Source organism: Phodopus roborovskii, unplaced genomic scaffold, assembly GCF_943737965.1.
Source record: "Phodopus roborovskii unplaced genomic scaffold, PHOROB, whole genome shotgun sequence".
In the NCBI taxonomy this organism is placed as follows: Eukaryota; Metazoa; Chordata; class Mammalia; order Rodentia; family Cricetidae; genus Phodopus; species Phodopus roborovskii.
In genome coordinates, this window is record NW_026126721.1 from 4,344,046 (window position 1) to 4,351,796 (window position 7,751).

The 7,751-nt window shown below is 38.1% G+C and overlaps 1 pseudogene; it reads right to left on the reverse strand.

The window, feature by feature from the left end:
- Positions 1 to 2,347: 2,347 nt before the first annotated feature.
- Positions 2,348 to 7,510, reverse strand: LOC127214497 (uncharacterized; annotated as a pseudogene).
- Positions 7,511 to 7,751: the final 241 nt, after the last annotated feature.

The following is a 7,751-nucleotide window of genomic DNA, read 5'->3' on the forward strand; positions in this document are numbered from 1 at the left end:
AGGAACACAGTATGTACTCACTCATATATGGATTTTAGACCTAGATCAAAGGATCACCAGCCTATAAATCACACCACCAGAGGAGCTAGGATACAAGGTGTAGTCTAAGAGATTCATATAAAGTCCCTCACAGAACTGGGAAGGGGACCAGTGCCCCCAGAGCTCAGGGAAGTGGGGGGAACAGCGATTGGAGAGAGAAGTAGGAGAAAACGAGGGGAAGGAAAGGAAAACATGTGCGATCAGGAAGATTGAGCCTGGTTAGGAATAGAAGACAGGAAAGAGAGAGAGACAGAAACAGAGAGAGAGAACATAAAAGAGGGAGCCAATATTGGTTTGAAGATAAAATTGAACACAAAGAAAGGTCTAGAGAACTACAAGTCTGCTCCCAACTAACAATTTGAGCTTCCGTGGAAAGGCTATCATAAATGCCCTACCCGGAGAGTGAGATCAACAACTAACTTCTCCATGGACCCCTCAACTAATGCCTGTTGGAAACAGGATCAAACGCCCATATATAAACACTGAGTCGAACTAGAACCCAGACGCAGATGGAGAGGGACAAGACCAGGCTGCAGAAAGACATACAGACAGCTTACCTGAAGAAGGAGGAGCTAACAGGCCACCTGACTGATTGCTGGGAAGCCAGCATGGGACTGACTCAGGCCCCCTGAATATGTGTCTCAGCCAGAAGGACTGAGCAGTTTAAGAGACCTCAGACAGTGGAGCCAGGATGTATCCCTGGTGCACAAAAGGACTTTGCCAACACATCCCCCATGGAGGGATAACTGCCTTAATCTAGAGACAGGAGAGAAGCCCTAGTCCCTACTTCACATGATCTGTCAGAGCTACATGACCCCAACTGGATGGCATTCCCCTACATATAGAATTGGGGTGGGGGGATGGGAGGGGAGGTGGTTAGAGTGCATGTGAGAGGGCAGAGTGGGTAAAAGGAAGGGAGGCAGTGAGGGAGGTTGGGAGGGATGGAGGGAGGGAGAGGAAACTGGGATCGACATGTAAAATAATAAATTAAATTAAAAAAAATGCTTTGACTCCAAAATTTAAGTTCAAGGACAAGTTACTAGGGAAAAGGATTTCTATTTTTGTTTCCACAGAAAATGAAAAGATGTGGATTCCTTCCAGACTAATGTGGTTTGATCAAGCCAGACCGCCTGAAACAGAGTACCAGGTGATCCTACATTCAAAACAGCTGGACAAAGCAGCCTTACAGACTAGAGCCAGGATTTCTGAATCTTTTTCTAATCCCCATGGCAGCGCCCCTTACCAGCAGGAAGTACTTTGGAAAGAACAACACCCTAATTCCCAAATATTGTCTATAAATGTTTGTTTCCATTTAAATGGACTATGTTATATAAAATAAATTTAAAAGATTAAAAGAAAAGTTATAATAAAAAAAATTAGTCCATGTCTGCCCTCATTAGACCTGAGTACATAAGGGTCTCCAGACAAAATTGTGGTTACTTTTCTTTGATTAGGTGTCGGCTTCCTTAAAAATGTGCTTTCACTTGATATTTACCACGTTTATTTTTGCATCATGTGTTGGATTACAGTGCATTTATGGCTGTAGTTCACCATGCCCATATACCCTCTCTAAGATCATCACAATAGGGAGAATGCTATTCTCAGCAGCACTTCCTTTCTCTGCCTAATCTTATTTGAATTTTATCTTTAGGTTCACATAGCAGACCTCATATAGAGGGTAACTTAACACAGAGCACCTACAAACTCTGCATGTCTATGCATAAGTTTCCCTCCTTCTTCCAATATGCTCTGGTATTTGAATTGGTGCATTATGAATGTTTATCTATCCTCAAAAACTTCCACATATGCAAATAAGATGTATTCCCTCCTTTGGTTTTGTCCTCCCATCCCCATTGCCTCAGCTATATAAGCTAGTCAATCCCATTGCTTCAGGAAATGAGCTGTCTCTCTGAAGCTGAGTACTGGAAGTTCTCTCCACCATGGTCATAGCTATCCCAATCATGCTTGCTGCTTCTGCTGCCTTTGCCCTCAAGTACCTGTGACCAAGGATGCAAGAGGTAAAAGGAGACACAAAACATGCTTTTCATCAATATTTTGCCAGCTATTGGCAAATATCTGTTGTTGGAAATATCTGACCACATAATCATGGCCTTCAAAGCTCAACATGTGAAAACATTCAAAGAAAGGAGCACTTTAGACAGATAGAGGATGAAGTAATTTAGACAGACTCAGAGAATCAAGTTGATGCTTTACTTAGAATGAGTTGATAACTACAGGAGTTTTGTGTGTGAATAGGAAATTTCTTCAAAACTTTCTGACAAATGCTGCAAATGAGGTTGTCCTCACTTTAGGCCTCATGATCAGCCAATATGTAAGCATGCTGCTCCTTCACCAGACTCTGTAGTTTCAGTGAGCTTATCTCAGAGAGAAAGAAGATCACACCAAAGAGTGACATGATGGCTGTCAGAACCCCCTGCTGGGAACACAGCAGTATAGTGCTTTTCTATCAAGGCTTCTTTTTGACTGGAAAGTCAGGTGGGAAGTTGAGAGTAGTTTGGCCATAATGATCTGCAAAGTGGTTCCAGCTCACTGAAACTAATGTGAAGAGGCTGCTAACACAAAGAGTGAAGGCAGAGACCTTGTAGCAATATATCTGCAGTTCCACAAATGGGTCTCTCATGCAGCTGATCTTAATAGCGATTGCACCAAAAATCAGGACTACGCAGCTTCATCAAAATGGCCCACATTATCAGGGTTTGTGCACACTGAAATTCAGGTGAAATGGTCCAGGTGGAATTGATAGGGGTATGCACCAGCATCTTAACTACTGTGCCTGAGACATTAAACTCTTGAGGGTAATAAGCTTCCCACAGGCCAAAAAACACAAAGACATCATCGCCGAATTCCCACAGGCGCCAGCATTGGCTGTTTGCGATGACTATTTCAAATACCAGTGCTGATATGCTGCTAAGGAGTTCGCTCAGCTTGTAGATGCACTCCATTTTGACGGTAAATCTGAAGATGAGATTGAAAAAAGCTATTGTCAAATCAGTAACTCAAGGAAAATGGCAAATCAAAATAAGTAATGATTTACAGAGCATTCAACTCTCATACCTTGTCCTTGCTATCACAGAGTTGTGTTTAAGTAGTCTATACACAAATTAAGTTCACCATACTACAGACAAGAATAGAAGAAGCCCTGAACTCCATGAATAAAGCAGAAGTGCTCTGTATAAGAGGTTTTGCTTACTAATTTCACTGTATTTGTCAAAATGTGAAAAGTATTTCTTAATTAAGAAAGTTTTCCTTATTTGGCACATCCCTATTTCTTAAATAAGTAATCAAATTAAAACTGAGTAAGACCTCTGACTATTTCCATTTGTACACCTGGTGGACTTTGCTGCTAATTCAGTATTTATAACTTCTTTCAACCAAGAATGAAGATTTAACACAAATAACAAGACTTGTATTCATTTTGTTCACCCTACATATTTTAAGATTGACATGATACGGCTTCAGAGATGGCTTAACAGTTAAGAACAGTGGCTGCTCTCTCAGAGGTCCTGTGTTCAATTCCCAACACACCTATGGCAGCTCACAACTGTCTCTAACTGTTGTCCTATGAGATCCAATGCCCTCTTCTGATGTGTGCATGCAGACAAAGCTTCATATAAAAATCAATCAAAAATATCTTTTAAAAGGTCTATTGAGATAGATGGTGGCAGCAAATGCCTTTAGTCCCAGTATTAAGGTGGCAGAGGCAGACATATCTATATAAACATGAGTATAGCCTGGTCCAAATTGTGTTCCAGGATAGCCAGGATTACACAGTGATGTCCTCTCTTGAAAAGCAAAAAAGAAAATGTTCTATGTCATTCTGTTTGTTTTTTTCTTTTCCTTTGTGATAGGTAGTTTGCTTATAATATAATGCAGCATGTTTGTGGAAAGACAATTCATATTATTTGAATTAATGTGTTAATAAAGTTGACTTGGATATGCATTAACACAATTTATGTTTTCTGAGTAATACTGAGTCATATCTTTTAAAAACAATTGTGTTTCCTTTAAGAACATTTGCTGGTGAATATAGATTATATGTGGATATAGTGGGTCTTGAAATATGAAGTCTTCATTTAGAGAAAAATGCAAGTTTTGGGAAGACAAATGCGTGAATGGATGAAGCCACTTGCCCTTCTTTCTGTCTGAAAACCTGAGCTATATGCCTAGACCCACATTTTGGATGAAAAGGACCACATTGCAGGATAACTTCTGACATCTATTGCATCCTATGGCACATATACACACACAAAAATAAAATTAAAAATGTGACCTAATTTTTTTAAAAGCAGTTTTAATGAGAATTTTCAGGTTGAGAATAATTATTCATTATCTCTTTGTATTTAGCCTTCCTTCACTCTGAGGCAAAGTGAATATAGAAACTGCACTCAAACTGTCCTCTCATCAAAAGATGCCTTTTAATCATACCTGCTGAGAACCACAAAAGTCATAAATTTTACAAGATTTCAAGTAAATCCTTATCTATTTTCCTAAGCATCCTCAGTAAACAGTAAAAAGTGCAAAGAGAACTACTCAAAACTCATTCCAGAAAACAAAGCCTATGAGAATATGATTATTACTTTTTTTCTTTAAATGTCTTTTCTAAGATTCTGAACTGGATTAAGTATTCAACATTAAGTATTCACTTAAAACTGTGGAACACTGCAGCTACCACTACACTCACCTCTACCTAATCACAGGGATTATCTTCCCAAGGAAATAAATAAAAGCCTTTTTTCCTTGTGGGGTCTGATAAGAAAATCCAAATGAAATCAAATTGTCATCCATTTTGCATCTAGCCTTTAGCGACTGGTTCATGAAAAATCAGAATTCATAAGAGATAAAAACATCAGTGAGGAAAAAATTGAAGTGTCATTGTATTTCTCCCTTAACAGTTAAAATTGAAAGATAACTAACAAAAAACTACCTAGAAAAAACAATCAACAGTGTTCAGAACATAATCATACTTGAGCTGCAACTTTGATGAAAAGTGAGTGAATTTTAGATGACATCAAGATATTTGCTTATATACCTGCTAAAGTCAACTAAGCCGTTTCATTTCAACTCTTTATAAATTACGATGAAATTTTGAAAGCCCCACTGGTAGTGTTGCAGAGAGTTCATAGTAAAAAAGATAATACAATATTTTTAGTTGCAGCCAAAACAAGAAAATGACATTTCAAATTGCAGAACTTGGATGATTTGTTTAAATTAGAAGCAATCTTATTTTACATATCAATCCCAGTTCCCCTGTCTCTCCCATTCTCCCATGCCCCCCAACCGTCCTTGGATTTTACAATTATGAATTGAATATTGACTGCAAATATAAAAGAAAGATACTCCTATCTTTTAAAAAAAATAAATGTATAACCCAGGCTTGAAGTAAAGTTTTCCTGCATCTATATTTTTGTCACTAGATGCTATTTCTTTCTGGTGCTTGGGACTGAAGGCCTGTGAATTCTTAGATTTTATTTATATTATGTATGCAGTCTTCTGTCTGTGTGCCAGGAGAGGGCATCAGAACTCATTATAGATGCTTATGACCACAATGTTTTTGCTGGGATTGAAGTAAGGACCTCTCAAAAGATCAGATTGTGCTTTAACCTCTGATCAATCTCTCTAGCGAACCATGAGAATTCTAAGAAGGAAGATTCTAACATTTTGCTATGCACATGCCCAAAGACTCACCAAGGTAAGTAGGAGTCTGTACGCACTTAGCCAAATCATAAACACTAAACCACATTTGATAAGTCAGCCTTCTGCTACATATTTAGAAATAAATTAATTTTCAAATTGTTTAAATTCCCTTACTCAAAATTCCTTTATCAGAAGCATTGGTTTGTAGTAGTAACAAAAGTTTGCCCATATTGAAGAGAAACTTATTCCAGAATAAAACTGCAAAACCAGTTGCTTCCTCTGAATATATTTAAAGATTTTGAATCTTCAGAAGATTTATTTTTTCATAAACAGTTAAACTCATGAAGAAACAGCATCTCATTATAAAACATTTCCATCAACGCTTGGAGACCTTAGAGGAGCCAAAATTTTTGAAATTATGAGAATTCATGAAAGAATAGAAGTTCTTCCAAACTTTGGTGATGTTTTGATCTGAACTTAATCAAGACAGGGTGAAAAACTTTGAGTGTATGAACATTGTGTATGGAAAATAATATTTTGTAGTAATAGTATTTGTTTTAAAAGCATGTGGCTATGGATATTTCTAACATTATTTTTACTTTAAGTACATCGGTGTTGGATTCTATGGAACTATAGTTACACACACTTGTGAACTATCATGTGGTTACTGGGAATTGAACCCAAGTCCTCTGGAAGGACTGTCGGTGCTTTCAACCACTGAGCCACCTCTCCAGTCCACTGTTGCTAGCTAATACTTTTATTGCTTAGACTTCATAGTAAAAAAAAAGAGTTTATAATATCATACTCAAGGTGATACTTGTTTCAGTATAAGTTTGCAGAGCATAGGAATGATAAATAAGTTATATTAGAGTAACAAAGGAATGTCCACAATAATTTCATTTATAAATTTTGGAATGAATATTATAAATTAAATGAACTCACCCATATTGACTATCAAAAGAAACAAGCACAATGGCAAATGTACACCCATGGTACACCCAGTGACATGATGTCAAAATTATATTATACTATAGTGTATTAATGTATATGTATATGTGTCTGTGTGTCCATGCTTTCACATGTAAATTAATGAAGGTTGTGAAAACCAGAGTTCTATTTTCTGTGCCACAAAATTGAGATCTTCATGGAAAGCAGGAGGACAGATAGATATTTCCAAAATTACTTATAAGTTACTGAAATTTCCACTTCAGAAAATTTGCTTCATGTGGTTGAAGTAAAGACCCGGCCTTATTGAAAAAACATCTTCTTTTGCACCAAATTAATTGCATGACCAAACTTACTTAGATAATTTCTATTTCATATTTTGGATAGAGTCTTAATTTTCATGAAAATCTATGCCTTGAGGGATACCATTGGGCCCAGAGCTGAAAAATGAAGGCTAAGTCATGTCAACAATGACATCGCTACTGATAATGCCACTCCTTTCCAGGAAAACTTCCTACCAAGTACTCATTTTTCCATAGCTTCTGTGGAATGTTCGTCCTAACGGGGAGAAGGAAGTAGCTGCTGTACTAGGGAAGTTACATCTGCCAGGTGAGTTTACAAGTGATGGTGGCTTGTAACACCCCTGCCCAAACCTCTTCCATGACAAGGCAGATCTAAGGCAGGGACGACAGAGGCAGGAGAGAATGCTGTTGTCACAGACAAATGAGCCAGCCTGGCAGGATCTGGTTCTGTCCTTGTCTGAATCCCATGGAGGAGATACATGTGTTTCAGAGAGATCCAATTAAAAACCCACCATACAACTCAGTTTTGGTTTTTACCTTCTTATATCATGAGTGGTGAGGAGATCCATTTGACAGATGCCAAGACCATAAATATCTTCTAAATAACAGGAAGCATTGACCGGACAGGGGGTCACATCAGAGGTGAATCACCTTCAGCAAAAGAAGTTCTGTTAGGCAGATATTGCAGCACACAACAGTGTCTCAATGACCATCCCTGGTTCACACCTACACTTTCCTCTCTTCCACTTTGTTTCATCGGAGCCTCATGTATACACTTCAGGGATAGGAACCCACCTGGTGTTCCTGTAC